Source organism: Cololabis saira, chromosome 21 (genome assembly GCF_033807715.1).
Source record: "Cololabis saira isolate AMF1-May2022 chromosome 21, fColSai1.1, whole genome shotgun sequence".
Taxonomy (NCBI): domain Eukaryota; kingdom Metazoa; phylum Chordata; class Actinopteri; order Beloniformes; family Belonidae; genus Cololabis; species Cololabis saira.
In genome coordinates this window covers 26,132,657-26,151,066 of record NC_084607.1, presented here as the reverse complement: position 1 = coordinate 26,151,066, position 18,410 = coordinate 26,132,657, and positions in this window count along the sequence as shown.

Genomic DNA, 18,410 nt, shown 5'->3' with positions numbered 1-18,410 from the left:
GAGGAATGGCTGATCCAGTAAAGTTGAAATGGACAGAGAGATGGACAGAGAGCATCCAATGTCATGCAGTGCTACGCGATAGTCGGACGCTCGCATGCAGTTACACGGTTTTATAGTTGTGGGCGTGGTTTGCATTTTGGTTACGCCAAATCTTTTTTTTTCTTTTTTTTATCCCGTTTTTTTCCAGATTTTATCACCCAGTGCTCCTACCTAACAGTCCTGGGCATTGCCATCCTCTACCAACCCCGGGAGGGCCCTGCACTGAGCTCAGGTCTTCTCCTTAACCTGAGAAGTGAGCAGGCCGCATCTTTTCACCAGACAGGGTGGGGTTTCTCTTGCCGGACGTAGCGCGTGGAAGGATCACGTTATTCCGGCCGGATCCTCCCCACCCCATCTGGCGCCCCGGTTGGCCAGAGGGGGCATGTATAGCCCAGGACTGTGTGCATGTTTTTGTGAGGGGAGCTCACATTAGCTACCCAAGGGAACACGGGGAGAACATGCAAACTCCACACAGAAAGCCCCTTTTGCCAACCCCACCCGGGGTTACGCCGAATCTAAACGGCTCGTAGAAGTCACATGACACTGGATGGCTCATCCGGGCGGCTGTACAGACACTGCAGAATTTGGTGGCTTTCTTCCTTCTCTGAGTTGGCAGGCTGAGGGGAGACCACTTTATATATGTTAAAGCAAGAAAAACGTGTTTTTCATAATAGGTCCCCTTTAAAAACTACAATTCTGTGCTCAGAATCTGATAGGCCGACCTTTGTTGACACTGAAATGCTGTGGACATTCCCATGTACACTGAAAAAAATACATCTAAGCGCATGTAAATATAACATATTTAAATCTGTGATATTAACAATTAAAAATGAAGTTTGTTGCTTTACATGAATACATCTAGTTTTGAACTTAATCTGCATTTTTTCAAAAAACAAGACATTGTGCATTTTTTTCTTAACAAGCATGTACTTGTGTAATCCCAGGCAATCTTTTCATTTACACACAAACAACAAGCAATGGTCTTGTTGTATTTACTTTCCCTTTAACAATTTTAATCTATTGGGCAGATTGACCAACGTTTAGATGAAACATGCTTTATTTGTTTAAGTAGAACACCACAGTATAAAATATCTTGCTTGATCTACTTTAAAAAAATTAAGGCAACTTTTTCGCATGAGATTTTTATGTAGATCTAGAAAGACTACCTGTAGTCTTTGTATAAACTACTTAATTTTTAGTATGTACAAAATTCATTTGCAAGTAAAGTAAACTTAATTTTTGCACAATTACACAATTAAATTGACTGTACTTGTAAAATGTATTATTTACATAAAAAAATTAAGTATTTTATACAAAGGCTAGTCTTTCTTGATCTACATAATAATCTCATGCAAAAAGTTGACTTATTGTTTTTAAGTAGATCAAGCACAATAATGGTATCAGTGTATGTAATTCCTATAATAGAGCCTTAATGAACACACAAAGGGGAATTAAAGCACACTTATTTATTTTAAATATTTTCAGTTTATATACACGTTAATTGTCTTCAAGTGAAATATTTACATTTTCTTTTAATTTGTCATTTTCACTCATGTGGTTCTCTGGTGCCGCCCTAGTGCTGCTGACGGACATTGTTCCTTCCCCAGTGGCCGTGAGAGACACTAAAATCACAGTTGCACATCTTTCAGAACGCGTAACTGAGCCTCATCCTGCTCCTCTTTAGAAAAGTAAAAAATGTTATCCCATTTTTTTAGATATTTACACAAAGTCTTTGCTTTTTTTGGTGGAAGCCTTTTCTCTTGTTACATCCATCTCTGATTTGTTTTTCTGAGCTGGCTCCGCATGTAGCCACTAACCTCGCGAGAACTGCCACCCAGGGCACAGCAGGGGGGAGTTCTCGCGAAGCTAGTGACAATTCAGTTTGCAGTTTAACAATTATTATATTATAAAATGGTAGTTTTACGGGAAAATACTAATACATGAGTACGGTGGGAAAGAGAAGTAAAATACTGTAGTTATGGTATGGCAGGTATGGTTTTGGGGTTACAGGATATTATCAATTCAATTCAATTTTATTTTATTTATTTGGTAAGGAGGGACAGTGCACATCATTATGCATTTACAAAATAAAAGCAGATGCACCCAAATGTAGGCTATTGGCTAATTCCCATTGGCAGTCCCCCCGGCTAGGATATAAAAACAAAGCAAGTTTAAGAGCAATACAATGTTCAGTTAAAAAAATATAATAGTACAATAATACAACCAACCACATAACACATTTCATAATATTTTTACATTCATAAGTTATAGTTATAAGTTATTGTTATAAGTTATAGCAGCAGACTAAACTAAAGTGCAAGTGTCTATGTAAAGTGCTGGTGTCACAGCTATAAAGTGCAGAGTAGAGGTATAAAGTGCGTGGTGTATGCGGTTATGGACTTGAGCAAAAGAAAAAAAAAAAAAAAAAAAAGGTGGGAGGATGTAGGTGGAATGAGGTTGCAGCAATGCTAAACCGGGTCATGCTATTGGTTTAGATGTGGTGTAGAAGGATTGATTCTAGTTTTTAGTCACTGAACTGTGGGAATGGAAAAAAAAAAAAAGTGGGGGGGATGTAAGTGGAATGGGGTTGCAGCAATGCAAAACCGGGTCATGGTATTGGTTTAAATGTGGTGTTGAAAGATTGCTTTAGTTTTTAGTCATTGAGCTGTGGGAATGGGGGAAAAAAAAAAGAAAAGGAAAAAAACAATACAAAACAATATTAACTAAAAGAGAAGTAGTAGTAATAACAGTATGACAGCACTACATGATAACAGCGGTTACGTCAAACATGGTCACAAGTTTGTCTGTGTAGCAACCATTTTTTCAGATTAACTTTAAATGTAGCATATGTGTCACATTCTCTGATGTTAGTTGGTAGACTGTTCCATATGCGGCTACCCACGCTTGAGAGTACTGCCTGGCCACATGATGTGCGTCTGTGTGGGATCATGCAGTCACCTCTTGCAGTTGCGTTACGTTTTGCTTTGACGTAGGCAGACATAGGCGGTGGTGCTAGGCCCTTTAGTATTTTGTATATGGCACAGGCATATTTAAAATCAGTGAAGTTGTTGAAATTGAGCAGACCATATTTTCTAAGTATATGACAATGGTGGTATGTTACCGTTTTTTTGTCAAGTATTTTTATTGCTCTTTTGTACAGTGATTCTACTTGGTTGAGTGTCGTTTTAGTGGTGAAAGACCAGCTGGTGAATCCATATTCGATGTGTGACATGACCATTGCGTGCATGAACACTCTGGCTGCCTGGGTGGTGAGAGATGGTCTTATAGTTTTGAAATTGGCAAGGTTGAATTTGATTATTTTTGAGATCCTGTTGACGTGATTCCTGAAAGAGAGGGTGGAGTCCAATGTGACTCCCAAGTATTTGAATTCATTCACTAGTTCTAGTTCCTCTCCTCCTAGGAAGACGCCAGAGTGATCTGGATTATTTGGTTTTTTTGAAAAGTACATGCAGATGTTTTTTTTTTTAGTTTAAGAGAAGACATGATTTCTTCAGCCACTCATTGATATGGGTCAGTTCTGTTGTGAGTACACAGGCAGTGGAAGTGTAAATTACTGTGTCTGCGTACATTTGAATATGACTGTTCTTGCACACATCAGGCATGTCGTTAATATACAGTGAGAACAGGATAGGCCCGAGTATTGACCCCTGAGGAACCCCTACTGTACATGGCAGTTGAAGGGATCTGGCACCTTTGATGGCTACACACTGTTTCCTGTCAGTTAGATATGATTTGGTCCACCTGATTGCCTGTTCTGAGAAATTAAAAGTTTGTTTAGCAGTAATAATAATAATAATGACTTGGATTTATATAGCGCCCTTCTAGGCACCCAGAGCGCTTTACAGAAATCATTATTCATTCATACACATTCTCACCAGTGGTGGTAAGGTATGGCAGCCACGCTTCCGTCAGTCTGCCCCAGGGCAGCTGTGGCTACAATATCGCGCCTAACGGCCCCTCTGACCATCACCAACATTCACACACATTCACACGGGGCAGGTGGGTAAGGTGTCTTGCCCAAGGACACTACGACAGCAAACTGGGACAGAGCGGGATTCGAACCGCCGACCTTCCGATCATTGGACGACCCGCTCTACCACCTGAGCTACTGCCGCCCCAGTACTGTGTGATCAACAGTATCAAATGCCTTTTTCAAATCTAGGAACACTGTTCCAACACATGCTGTTTTGTCGAGAGAGTGCTTGGTCTTTTATAAAAACAAGTTGATGGCTGTTTCGGTTGAATGGTGTTTCCGGAAACCAAATTGTGCAGGATGCAGCGGGGTGTGGCCTAAATTCAGATGTTCTGTGAGTTGCATTAGAACCCATTTCTCAAGTATTTTGGAGGCGGCAGGTAGAATGCTGATGGGCCTATAGTTCTGCACGTCTGTCTTATTACCAGACTTGAAGACCGGGTTGACTATGGCCAACTTCCAGGAGGACGGTACTACTGAGTTTTGTATAGACAGATTAACAAGGTGTGCGATGGGAGCGGCTAGTGATTCGATGTGGGTTTTAAGGAACATGGTATCAATACCATGGGCATCCTTGACTTTAGAGCTGTTTAGGGAGCCAGTGATTTTAACCACTTCATTTCTTGTAATCGGTTGTATACTGAACATAGGCCCTTCGGCTGTGGTGCCAGCTCCCCAGCTGACAGCACAGCCTGAAGAGTTTTGTAATGCCTTCAACCGATTTCAAGAAAAATGTGTTCATTTCTGTGGCGAGATAGGCTGGATTCCTTATTAGTTTATTATCAATAATCAGCTCTAATTCACTATTACCTTTTTTACTCTGTTTGCCTGTTAATTTGTTGATATTTTGCCACAGCTTTTTGCCATCATGATTGTTATAAAAAAATGTGCTTTGGCCTTGCGCATTAATTGGGTGACTTTATTTCTTGCTGCAGTGAACTGCAACCGGTCTGTTGTTAGGCCGGATTTTAGGAAGTTCTTCAAAAAAACATCCCGCACTTTCATTTGGTTTCGACATTCAGCGGATAGCCATGGTAAAGATACTTTCACTCGCTTTCCGTTCCCGCTTTTGGAAAAAGAGTCCATAGTGACCCTAATGTGACCCTAATAAAAGTAATCTGTGCTGCTGTTGATATCTACGTCAGTAGTGATCATATCCCAGTTTAGGTTATTTAATGTTAGCTTGATATTTTCCTGCTGGCTTTTCGGGATATAATTAAAAGTAGAATTGTGGTGAATTGTGTCTAGTATTCAGGAATCGGGACCTAGTGAGCTTCCTGGAGAAGAAAATTGCATTGTGGTCAGATAAACCAGTTAGAAAGTTGTGAGTTTTGACAATTCGGTCTGGCTTGTTGGTAAAAAGCAGGTCTATTGTGGTACTGGATTTAGCAGTGATTCTAGTGGGTTTCTGTATGAGCTGGGATAAATTCAGATGTTCAGTTATCTGTTTCAGGTTTTTCTTGTCTGCTGAGTTCTCCCAGTTTATGTTAAAGTCTCCAAGAATCAGGATTTCCCTCTTATGATTACATGTTTTCAGGATGGATTTAAAATTGTCATAAAATTCTTTCTGGCTGGATAAACAGTGTCAACAAAATACAAACTATGTACCTGTGTGATCTCATTGTTGATAATAATTCAACAACCATGAGTTATTTGAGCAGTTGCATGGGAAACCTGGAAAGGTTTGATGTCCTTACATAAGAGAGAGAGAGAGAAAGCAAGAGGAAGGTCAGACGGGGAGGGAGACAAAAGGAAATTAAAGAGATGAAAGGGGATGAAATGTTAAGAAGAGGAGAACAGGAATGAATACTAAAAAAAGAGGAGCTGAATAAGGAGGGAAATAACTGAGCAACGGTTATTCTCTGCATGCTCACTGTGCATCGCTTCTTCAGTCATTTCATTCACGTCTCAGGACCAAAGGATTGGAAGCAGTCGCGTTGTTGTATTTGTGTCTTTTTTTTGTGTGTTTATGTATTTGTGTGTCATTGTTGAACATTTTGTAAAGCCGCCAAATTATGGATGTGGTGTTTGAATTACAGAGTTCTTGCTTTGGTCTTCTTCTTTGGCTGCTGAAGTTTAAATCACATAATTTCTTGGATACTAAATGATTTACTTCTTTGCTAAATGCAATTGTGAAACAGCACAAACAACTTTAACAGAAAATGAAATCTCATAGGCTGAAAAGTAGAAACCAGAAAAGCCCTCTGTGATGTCACCAATACGTTTCTGAGGAGTAGCTTTAAAGCCAGTTTTTAAAAATACGCTGCACCCACGTTGGCAGGAGTGGACTGCTAATCCAAAAATGGACTGGCAGTTATTGACAGTTGCCTCAGACAGAAGGCAGTTTTGACAAGGGGTAGCAAATAATGTGGAGGCCTCTTCCCTTGAACTCTTTAAGGCAAATGCAGAGCAGGTCATGCACTCTGACAGTACAAATAATAGGTCAACGAGCTTATCTTTCAGGAGAGCGATTATGCTCTCTTACCTCTTAATTCACAGGCGACACGTCAAATTCACGGATTATGCTTAGCGCTCGTAGCTAAAGTAATGAGAGCTAGTTGTTAAGACCATAGACTACACCGCAGCTGTCACTCCAAAAACATGCCAGTACTTATTTATAGTTTTAAATGATTTACACACGTAGAGTTGTCATGGATGTGGCCCCGGAGACCAAAACGTTTTTTTTACCAGGATGTGCATGTATTCATTTCAGCTGTAAAGTTGGACAATTTAACTTAAGAGTTAATGTAGTTTGACTTACTTTTGGAGACTGCTTCCGGTGGTCAATCAAAGATCTGCACATTTTTCAACTTCCTTATAGATGTCAGACTTTGTAGCCCTGTTTTTAACCTCTCATATCTCTATTTTAGCATCATAATTTGACTCATTTTGGAGACAAGCATCATTGGCTAGTGAGCAAACTTCTCCTCCGGTAGTTCATGAAGTCATTGTTGTACATGCCAATAATGATAACAATCTGTTTAGTAAATATGGAGGAACAACAAAAGGCTGGCTAATAATAGAAAAGCCTATTAGAAAGCTTTCTTTATTTTAATATGATTATTAATTCTGGATATGCAACATATGATGATGGTAGTGTGTTTAGCTTTACAACTTTTGGGCAAAACAAACTAGTTGTTCCACCCTGTTTCCAACTTTCATGAAGCTAACTGTTGAGCTCAGAACACCCATCTTGAAAAAGTATTTCTTTAATAGAGAATCGACAAAATAAAGATAAATGTTAATAATAGCTCTTCCTGGAATTAGATGAGACTGTATTTCCCACATAAGGAGTGTCTAGTTACATTCTTTCATTAATCAGTGCTAAAATTCAAACATTTTGAAGCTAAAATACAGCATTACTTTCTGCATTACTTTATATGTTTAAAGGTTGGTTGTTTTTTTTTCATATATTAGAAAACTGGATGAATGTAAAGTTTAATTATGGAATATTGGACAAGGGGTAGATTTAAATACCGTAAGTTTTACTTCCTCATAACCTCTTTTCTTTTCTGTATATATATATATATATATATATATTTTTTTTTTTTTTTTTTTTTTTTTCTTTTATACTTTTATACTTTTTTATATAAAAGTAAAATAATTTGAGTTTTTTATACTTTTCTGTATATATATATATATATATATATATATATATATATATTACATTTGAAAGGAAATGATTGCAAAATGTTGAAATAACAGCTGAGGCATGTTATTTCAAGAATGTTCAGCGATAGGGCTATTACAGGACATGCCCAGCAGAAGGTAATTAAAGAAATCACCACCACTGAAAGGAGCGGCCACCAGCTGTGGCTCAAGTGAGGGACATGAAATGAGCTGCTAAATGACCATTTCCTCACCATACAACCACACCCAGGTCTGATCAGCCTGCAGTGGGCATTCCTCCGTAGAATTATGATAAACAGCTGAAACACCCAGTAAAGCTAGGGTACACAACATATGGTGTATCAAATTGGTAACAATGTGGTCATTTGAAAGCCTCCCCCACAAGAGACTGTAATGACATAGTCAGCCCAAGCTTGATTGTAATTCTCAGTCCTTCAAGCAAAATCATAACACTCAACCTGTAACCTCAACCATCAAGCATGCAAACCTTTTTATGCAATTTTATGATAAAGTTTTACATGGTGACGGGGGGATGGCGAACACTCAGCCCTCTGTCCTTCGCAAGCCATTGTGATGAGAATAAATTCTTTCCTGTGGTCATAAGGAGATAGTTAGTTAGGACAGGCACGAGGTAGTGAAAAAGGCATTGTCACAGCTGCCGTGATTCCATACATTTTCACTGGAGCTACAACGTAGAACTGTCACGACAGCAAGGATGATAAATATATATGGTGTAAATATAAAGGAGAAAACAAAACAATTTAATAAAACTTCAATATTTGTGTAAAGAAATTTAAAACTTTCCAGGTTGTCTTCCATAAATTTAAACGTAGGAATAAAAACAAAACTTAAATGCTCTAAAAAAAAATAATAATAATAATATAAAAAGAATATCTCACTCCGATTTTACTTGACCTCTCTTGCCCCCTGTTCTGGTGATATGAAAAATTTTTTTTTAGATTTTCACTGTGACACTGTGCACAGATAATGCTGACCTGATGATTTATATTTATATATATTCTATATTCTTATATATATATATATATATATATATATATATATATATATATATATATATATTGTGTGTGTGTCACAATGAATAAATTCCTTCATCAGTTTTGTTCCTTCTTGTAGCAGATATTCACAAGTGCTCATACATGGAGGCTGCCTCTCCATTTTCTTGTATTTTCATTTATACTGTTGTTTATCACAGAACATATTTCTCTTACTGTGGTGGATCATACCATAGATATATGGAAACATTTCTAATTGAAATACTTTTTTCCCTCCTTTTCTCTATTTAATGTTTAATTTGTTTGCTAGCTGTGTTTTGCTGCACATTTGTTATTCATTTCAACACCCAACTAATCCAGTCGACATGAAAATGCGCATACTTCTAAAGCCACTGTCTGTTTAACCAACAAATCAACCCTATCTTCCACACCTGCTCAGGCGAGCAATCCTCTACCACTGCTTTCAACACATAAACACCAATATGCCACAGGAGTAGGTGGAACTTGTTTAACTCCTCTGACAGGTGTTAAGTTTCCATCACAGTCCAGATTCACTAATGCACATGCAAATACACACGTGCGATATATTACATTTGACTATACAGTTACCCTCTTTTGTTGTATACCTATAGTTTAAACTATTGAATGAACGTGTCTCCACCCAAAGTTTAATAAATAGGCTTTGTAATACAATATATAACCTTAGGCTGAAATGGTTAACTGCTTCTTCTTGCTGGTTTATGTGTAGCTTTCACTTTCACAAACGTTTGTTATGAACAAACCCATTCATCTTAATGCCTCATCCTCACAAAGTTGTCTTATTATATATGTTAAGAAAACATGGGAAACCATTCTCAGTAAATGATGTGCACAGATGAAAAAACCCCAACCATAATCCACGAAGCCACAAATGTTAAAAAAAAGGAAGGAGCACTAGTGCTGGTTTGAAAGAAAAGAACACAAGAAACCCGCTGACACCCAAGACAATGACCCTGCTTCAGTCTTTATTCTTTTTAAGGCTCTATCTCTGTCGTGACAAAGAGAAAGTAATGTCTTTTATCGACATCCATTTCTTTCAGCCCGTCTGTATTTGACCGTGTCAGCAGCATGATGTTTGAATTTTGGTGAATGGCACACAAGCCCATCTCTGCATCAACACTGACAGTTCCAACAACCACTTTCCCTGTGTGTTAGGTTTATTATGTTGGTAGGCTGATAGTTGTGATTATACTAGAATCTGGTTGAATGTAAAACTGGATGCAAATTTCGGGTGACTCTGAAGGCCACAGTACATGATTGACTTCTTGTTCTTAATCACTAAACATTCCAAAGCACTTCATGCACCACATACTGTACAGAGACCATTTCAACCTGGAAGCGGCCGCTTCCATTGTGATAAAAGTTTTCTTCAAAGAATAAAGCTGAAGCGATCCACCGTGATTACTGGAGCCACAGCAGCATCTTCGTCATTGGACTTGCAAGCTGCTTTATCCCCTTTACCCCCACCGGGATCAAGAACCAGTCGTGCATTATGATAAAATGCACCCAAAGGGACAGGCCCTGTAATGAGGTGCTTCCACAGAGAGGCTTTCCCTAGTCTGCCAGGTTGACTTTCCATGACAGATTGGGGTTAAAGGTTGAAATGAGAGCAACATTTCACTTTTGGAAAAAACTCTGAACTCTCAGAGGGTCTGTTAGTCCAATTAGAAATACAACAACCCGTAAGCAGTGTGTTTCCATTTGCATGGGTCTGGGGTAGTTGTACAAGGCTTTGACTGCTTGCTGCCGTTTGTTGTCTACGTTACCATGAGAATTCTTGGGAACATTTACAGGACTGAAACAAGTCCCTGTTGTGGGTTGGGTACTCATAGCAACCCCGAGAAACTACTGGGTTGGGGGATGGGTTTTCTCTATGCAGGTTGGGTACCAAAATGAGGAGGAGAAACTCAGCTAAAAACTTCCACCAAGAATTGTCACCCAACCAAAATAAAAGTCAAACCCCCAAGCAATTTTATGGACATGAAGCAAAAACAATTCAACAGCCTATAAAAACGTAAGTGCTTCTGCAAGCTTCACCCCTTAACACAAACTGTGAAGTAGTGGATAACTGTAAAAAGTAATTGGAAATATATGTTGTTGTGTTATGCAGTAATATAGATTCTTCAGTTGCAGTTGAACTTTATATCTGTTACATGGTTTAATTTGAACAGGACAATGTATAGAAAAAGGTGTGAGTGAAATTTCAAAATGAGTCAAATTTAAACAATATATATACTACTTTTCTGGTCTGGTACCTGAAAAGATCAAATGGCACATAAGGTGCGAAAATGGTGCCCAAATGTGCCATGTTTAGTTGTTCCGTCTGGACGTTAAACATCTTTAAACCTGCTTGGGTTCACTTCTTGAGCATATACTTTAGCATGGTTACTGATCAGATATTACTAAACTAATGTCTAAATGACTTCGGCTATGATTCAAAGGAGATTTTTGCTCAAAGTAATGTGTTTTATTCTTTAGAAAGAGATAAAGAATGAAAGTGTTCAATTGAGTTCCAAATTAATTTACTCTGATACAGATTCGGACACTTCTGCAGCAATTTTGCATTGGCTTTGTTTTGAGACCAAGATACAACTTTTATTCTTGTGAAGATGATTAATTGATTAAAAGTATTCAATAAAGTAGAATTTGTTTTTGACTGTATTTATTATTATCATCATTGCTGTCATTAATTCCCTCTATGATATAATCTGCAGACCAGCTTTGGAACAAATGGAGGCGTGTCAGGTAAAAGGGCCCTTTTAAGACTACAACATCAAAACTAGTTGCATCAGTCAGCTTCTTCAACTACATTTGTGTCTTCCCCCTCTCACTCCTCAGCTCCTCTGCCACCTTTGCATGCCAGACTCATGTACACAAATGCAAAGTGCCAGAGCCAGACAGGAAGCCCCCCACCTCCTCTCTTCCTGTTTCTCACAACGCGTACGAGCGTGTGCGACCCGCGCTCTCTCAGAAGAATCTTGCTACAGCTGGCAATCAGCAGGAGGCAGTCTGAAGAGCCCAGGAGAAAGAAAAACTGGAGAAACACATGCGACAGAAGATAGAGGCACATGATAGGAGAATTATTATTGGAGAGGACCAAATATGTGGAAGATTATACAGAGAGAAAGAAACCATGTCCAAGGGATGTGATTGTGGAACAATGCTGGCAGTAAAACTGTTTTCTTCACCTCCCTCCCTTCCTCTCTTGGAGGCTCAAACTGTTTTCAAACTGATGCAGATAACTGTGAAACAAACATTTACACTTTTGGGACATTTTCAAAAAGTTTTCCAGCTACGCAGCAGTGAATCAAATGAAGAAAGTGCCAGCTTCTAGTTTTAGTATAAGAGAAATAGATTTTTGTGACCTACACCAACTCAAACATCTGAGAACATAGGGATCAATCCAGTGGACTTCCGTCAACTTCCACCTGATCCAAGTGGAGCTTTAAATGCTAGCTTGGACAGTTTGCGAGAAATAAAGAATAATAGCCTTGATTTTATCTTTTATTCATCTATATTAAGTCATAGGCCCAACGCAGGTAGGTTACTATAAATTCATAAACTAAACCACAGTTTTCATTTTTACGTCCACCATCCCTTTCTTTCTCCATAACCAAACACAAATCTGCAGATATAAGATCCCAGAAATACAAATGATGCACTCTATAATCAATCCGTACCAAACATAAATAACCCCTAAAGAACGTTTAATTGGGTTAGTGTGAGCGCTGCGTTCTCCTCTCATGCATAACATGATCCCTGGTCTCTGGCATGGTTGGAAGAGGTGAGTTTACCGTATGCCTAACGTAACAACGTGATGACGTATGTACAGGCGGCGATCGTGGCCAAGCGTTGCTAAGACTGGATTCGCAGGGGAAGTGCAAGGCAAGTTCAGTCATGTTCAGGCACAGCATGGTACGACTTCAGTGAAAAAGTGTATTTGCATCCCCTGATTTGCATTCATTTGAATAAGCACCTGGCCAAAAAAAAAACAACGTAGTGACTGATAACGAACAAACCAGCAAGTGCACAAGTTTGACTGAAAATGATGAGATGAAAGGAACTGGGAATAACAGAAAACCTAAAGTCAGAAGCCTGAAAATGTCAGAATTTGCATCTTACTGAAACATACATAACAAGAAAACTCACCTGAAACCTAATTGGCAAGGGAAAGGACATCTGCACAGGTGCTCCTGTAATGAGGACATCAGGGTTGTGTAATTTGCATGATGGTTTATTAGCATTTTCTATCCCCAGCTGATGAACACCCCACCACACAAACATCTGAGTGCAGGCACACACATACATATTCAGACAAGTATACACGACCAGTATATGCATACTACCTTAGGGGGGGTTACTGAAATATTATTGAATTTAACTGAATCACTAAAATATTGTTCGATCAAATATTCTTATACTACTTTTGGTAACAGAAAAAGCATTTGAGTGGCTGTAGGTTTGAGGTTTGAAATCTGTCACCAAAGTCAAGAACTGCATACATGAGTGTATAAATACTGTAACATCCAGCTCTGTGTGTTACCAGAAATAGGCTCCTAGCCCAGCTTATCTTCCTTCCTCTTCCCAAACACTGCGACATGCGAGGACACGCATTTACAACTGGCTTCCCTTTCTTGGAACAGAGATATTTCATTATCATTGTAAGACTTGCAAACTGTTGAATGGACCACAAACACAGAGAGAGAGAGAGAGAGAGAGAGAGAGAGAGAGAGAGAGAGAGAGAGAGAGAGAGAGAGAGAGAGAGATAACAATGGTCATCCTGTGGTTATTCCGTTCAGGCAGCCAGTCAGGACAGCTAAGAGGAGTATAAGGCACCACCCTGCTTCCTGTCAGTCAACACATGACCTCTCTAACAGAACTGTTTGAAAAGTTGTATTACTCATATTATTAGGATGTACATCTGTTCACTCCAATAATAATTCTTCTGGGGGAAAGAGCGCATCCTCCATCATGCAGAGCATGACATTTTCAGTTTAAGAATTGGTACAGCTTCAGAAACCGACTTCTGGAATTACTCTCACTGATAATCACAGGGTAGAGCCTCTCCCAGACGCCATGTCAGCCTCCAGTGGTTAGATTGCAAAGATGAGCTGAACTGTTTGATTTGAAATGTGGCTGTTTTATTAGTTTATTCCGGCGAAAGAGGTTCTGGTGGTTTGTGGCGCGGGCTGTGGGCTGGTGCGAATGGGGGCTGAAGGGTGGAAGCAAAGGCAGAGTTGCAACCTGATGAAATTAACTGTGACTTATTTCTCCAACAAATGCAAGCACGTATACCAATTTTGCTCATAACGCTACATAACATGACCTCTCTTCCTCAAGAATGTGTCATAACAACAAAATCTTACTCCCAACTTGTTGAGAATTTGTACCACAAATACTGTGAATTGAACTACACAGACATTGCATTCTCTTTCCAAGTCCTCTGTATAAGACTACGATGCCAGATGCTCCAATAACAAGCTCTGATATTGACATTCTACTGTTCATGTTTTTGTTAGGTTTTGGGGTGAGTGATTTGCGCTGAACCTGCAAATTTAAAACTTGATTCCAAATCCAGTCTTAAAACAAATGTTTTCCTTCTCCTTCTCTGAACATGTGGGAAGGTGATATTTCCCCTTCTCACCACCCATCACGGTGTTATTGGTTGGGTTGGTGTTTGTTGCCAAAAAGACGTTGGTGGTTTTTTCTACAGGACATTTATTTAATAATCAATCACTGTTATAAACTCCAACCCCGACATAGTGTGGTACCCAATATTTTGTGTTAATTTACATTCTTTTTTCCATTTCCCAAAAGAGAGTAAGAGGCGCAGGACGTAGAGGGCAGGAGGTGTAGCGTTGGGGAAATAGTTTTCAGGTAAATTTTAGGAAATAACAAAAGGGACAGTGTATATGTTTGAAATGTTATATTTTGTTTTTCAGTTATATTCTTGTGGGGATCTGATAATTGGTGCATGTTAATTTAATTTGTTTAAACTCCCTCTTTTGTGTTGGTTTGTCCTAATTGGAGCAATTTGCCTGCACCCCAGTCTCAAGAGAGGTGAGGGGAGGACTGTTGGCCTGCTGGAAGAACGGCAACAGCGCTGAAAGTGCAAACCTGCTAGTCTGTTTTTACGGTATGGTTTATGTTTCCATCCCCAGTTTGGTGACTTTTTCACTATTTGTGGACTGTCTAGTTTTCCATAAATTCTTTTTTTAGTAAAAACCATCAAACTACCACTTTCTCCTTCCAACTCCTCCAATCTAAGTCCAGGCTTATCACATCCTGAGAAGGAGTGACCACTGGGTCGCTAACAGACCAGTTTCCTCTAGTTTTCACTTCCTTCTTTACACTCATTGGCTATGCAGGCTTATTAAGGTTGAGGTGCGGCATACAGTCAGAGAACCTGCAAATACGAGTCCATCCTTTAAACCAGTGTCTCCCAACCTGGGGTCCGGGCCCCCCCTGGGGGGGGCGCCTGGGATCTCTGGGGGGGGAGCGAAACTTTGTCTGCTTTGAGGATATGCAGTTGTAAAAATTTTATTTGCGCATGTTAAATAAATTAAAAAAATCATAATAACACACCTAATGGAATACTGTAATCCAAGTATGTATAAACCCACTTAGAAATATATTTTGGTCGGGCCGCTCGGTGGCGCAGTGGGTTAAGCAGCGGCTCATATACTGAGGCTACAGTCCTCCTCCTGCAGGGTTCGAATCCAGCCTGTGCACCTTTGCTGCGTGTCTTCCCCGTTCTCTCTCTCTACCCCTTCCCAGTCTGCATCTCCAATAAAGGGCCACTAGAGCCCAAAAAAATATATATATATATTTTGGTCATTTTAAAATACTAAGTTATTTAGCAGGATAAAAACTTAAAAACGTATTATTATATAATTATTCGACATTTAATCATACTACTACTCCGACAGGTTGTTAAAGGAAAAATGTTAAAAAATGTATGCTCTCATATTAAGAGACATTTTTTTGAAATATTTTTATGTCCTTGCAATTATTTTTTGTGCGTATTTTAAACATTGGTGACACAAAATGAAGTGAGAAAAACAAAGTCATATGTATACAGGGTAAACCAAAGAGAAATGTATAAAAAAAACATAATGTTCATTTTTTCTATTAAAGATTTGTAACGAATCACTTTACCCTTTTGAGGGGGGGCCCGGCTGGTCTAAGACACAAGTAGGGGGGGCTCCAAGGAAAAAAGGTTGGGAACCACTGCTTTAAACCGCTGCTTTCCCACTTCTCCTTTTAACATTTTCACTTCTTTTTTTCATACTTTATATCTCTGAATAAAATAACTTCCTCCAACAGTTAGGACATTGTGGGGAATACCTTGCTGGCATAAAGGGCTCCATACATATATGAAGCAGACAGAGAAAGAGGACAGTGGCTATTAAATGAGAGGGCTGCTAGATTCATTTCACGAGAGAGAAGTAACGTAAAGTGAATGGATGTGATCAAGCTATTGTGGCCTGGTGTCGATGAAAAAAACCAAAAGCCTTTAGAGACAAGGACATTGCTGCACAGATCTGTTTCTTTGATACTCCAAGGAATGTCTTGTGACAGTTGCCAGAAGATAATGAAATCAGACAATCCACAAAGACAAAACAACAGGGTTTACGGGGCTGTAGTGTGGACAGAGATCTTTCCAGATAAGGAGTTGAAACATGAGCGTGGACGTGGATCATTTTTGATTTGAAATGAAACTGCACTAGAGTGGAAATGACCAAAGATACAGATGTTCCCCATCCATTTCTGAATTCCAAGTATGCCAGGTTTGGACTTGGGTACTCGGTAGGTCATACTGGACAGGTTGAACTGAGGAAGAGGTATTTTGGAGGATGGGTTGACACAGTTGGCTGGTAGGCCCTTACTGTACATCTCTGAAAATGTCAGAGAACATTTATAAACAAGCTTTAATTTGATAAGTTTACTGCAAATTTAGAGTTAGAATCACATGCTTGCATGAAGAGATAGAAAAAGTACCCCCATAACATAACTTTACCATCTCAAGCCGACAAATGTCTCTAATGCATCCTACATAAAATGAGATAAAACAAGAACACATCATTTTGCTGCGGCTGATCATAATTCACAAAGTTCACAAGAAAACAAGTCCATACAAGAGTGCAAAATGAAAAAATGCCTCAGCACAGCCACCGTAAGACCAAGGGAGATACAGAGAGGAGCGTAACAAGATTTGCTGACAAGATTCCCATCTCCCTGAGGACTAGGGCCACTTTCACATAGAACTTGAACTATAAAGACATGCCGGCGTTCGTTTCTTCTTTCCAGCTGTACAGCACCACCATACTGTGATCACATGAAGCTGCAATGTTTCCTTGCATGTGTGGTTTCACAAGGCATTCTGGCCTTCTGCAGTCTGAAGACAGTCCTTTACTCTGCGTTGTGCTCCCTCCGTGTCACAGGCAGACTGACAGCAGACCTGAATGGCCCCCCGTCCACATGACCGACTGATTTGATCCTCTGAACGGAGTTCACATCATCTTCATGCCCTTATTTACGTTTTCCTGTGTTGTCAGTTCATACAGCATTTATTTCTGTTTCACCTCTGTCTATCATTCCTCCAAGGTGAACCAGGTCGTGCCTATCATAACTGGAACCACACAGGTATGATGCAAGTTTTTCCAAAAACCATAGAATGAATGGTAGAGAAAATACATTGGCAACGTACACAGTATGATCCATCATGAAGCAACACATATGTCTGACGCTGATGTTGAAATGTATGATTGGAAGATTTTGACCTGTGGTTAGAAGCTTAGTTCCTGGTGGCATTGTCATCAATAATGGAAGATGTAGTCGCTGTCAAGAAGTAATATTGTTAATGTTATATCATAAATAACATTATACTGTAAATACAGAAGAGTTAGAAAAAAAAGAGTAAACTGACTATGTTTAATATTGTTGTTGCTCAAAATCACCCGATTACTTTTCTTGGTAACATAACTCTACATAAGCTATTAGCTGGATAATGTGGTTCTAAATCAAGCTATGCAAACCACGGTTAGCCGAGCTGTTGACTGGCCTGGAACTCCCCCTTCCAGAAGTGACAAGAACTCAGTAGCAGAAGAAGAAGAGGAAGACTTTGCGTGCATCTTACGTGCAACACGATCAGGTTTAGTATGTACAAAATGTACAGAGCTGCTGCTGTCGTTGCCGTCCATATCTGTGCGTGTTGTTGTCCTCTTTCTTAGTCTGTTTTAAATCTGCCCCGTTTGTTCACCAATTGTTCTAACTAGCCAGAAGAATGCCAACACGAAAGGAAGTGTAGCGCCACTTAGCGTTACGCATGTATACTTGGATTTCTCGCAAACTCTAGTTAAATCTTTGGCTCCGTTTATTGCCAATAGCGCAATTTAGGTGAGCATGTAACCATACTGTGTGTAATAATAGTCTGTTGGTACCTCTGCAGGGGCCGGTGTTTCCATAGAACCGCGTTTTTTCATACTTTCATACAATCTCGTTCTGTGAAACTTCTCTTCACCGAAAAAAGAGAAGATCTCGGCTTCGAAGAAGATGCACGGAAACATCTTTAGTTGAGAATATGGCACTGGACTACTTTGAAACAAGTAGAACCGTACCGTACCTTAAGTTGACATTTGTCATTAAAAAAACACTAATTCAAAGTCTTTTTTATTGGGCTTTTCTTTGCAATA